Here is a 1238-nt window from a genome sequence, read left to right on the forward strand (position 1 = left end):
GCTGGAGTCTGGTTTGCTGTCCAAACACCAAACTACAAAATCAATTTCCCAGTATGTGTACCTCTTATGTGTTGTTATATAGACACAGAGAGAGAATGACTGGAAAGAACGCAGATGTTGGATTCACATAGGCTCAGGTCTAAAGCTAACACTGTAATTTATCAGCTGCACCCTTGGGCAAATTGCTTCACCTGTCTGAGCCTGTTTCCTCATTTCTAAAATGGTGTTTGGGGGAACAGAAACAACTGTGAGGCCCCAACGGCAAATGATGCAGTGAGAAGGGAGAGAAAATGCTGTTTCTAGGGAGATAGAGCTAAAGGGCAGTAAGTTGGATATGTTGCTGCTCACAGGGAGATTTTGTAATGGGCAAAATGGGTGGGCCCTGAAGTGAGAGAGAGGGACATGATCATTTACTGTCAGAGCTGTGTCCTGAAGAGGATGGCAGCCCACTCACTCAACAGGTCTCATTTGATTTCTGCATTAACCCTAGGACAGGAGATCACCATCCCCATCTCACAGAACTAAGTGAAGTTACATAAATTGCCCAAAGCCACAGAAGGTATACAATGTGGAACCAGGAATTAAAATTGTATCTGTTTGACTCCCAAACCTGTGGTTTTCAATAACACCTAACTACATTAAATAACAATATCAATAATCACAATAACAATTTTGTTTCTGCAGAATATGAAGGGAAACTGGACCTCTATCCCTAGGTTAATCTTCCTTAGCTCAGGCCTTGCTCATATTCCCAGTATCCATCCTCCTGCATGTTGCTGTGCTCTGTTAATGGGTGCTCCTAATGTGTTTCTCCAACTTCCCAGTCTGACCTTCACCCTTCCCAAACTCTTGACCAGAATTTCAAGTCTCTATTTTTACCTTCACAATTCTGTCCTTTTTATTTGGCCCCCAGTGCTGTCAACCAAATCCTGATTCTGACAAGTTTTCTGTGGAAAAGTAAGAGAAGGAGGAAAAGGCTTTGAACCAGAGGAAATGTTTTTTATCCTGTTCACTACGTCCTCCTTGAGACCTTAAATCCTTCAAGAGACTTTACATGAGCTCCCAGGATGGGTTGGAGACCTCTTTATAAGTTCCCCAAATCCTCCCTTCCTAGTTCCATCAGAGATCTTGGCAAACTCTGCTAGGTCCCATTTGCTCATATGCCTGGCTCCCCTCTGCCCTCAGATTATTAGTACTTGAGAGAAAATATCTATATTACCCGTCATCAGCTTCTCTGC

The sequence above is a fragment of the Vulpes vulpes genome, chromosome 8 (genome assembly GCF_048418805.1).
Source record: "Vulpes vulpes isolate BD-2025 chromosome 8, VulVul3, whole genome shotgun sequence".
NCBI classification, from domain to species: Eukaryota; Metazoa; Chordata; class Mammalia; order Carnivora; family Canidae; genus Vulpes; species Vulpes vulpes.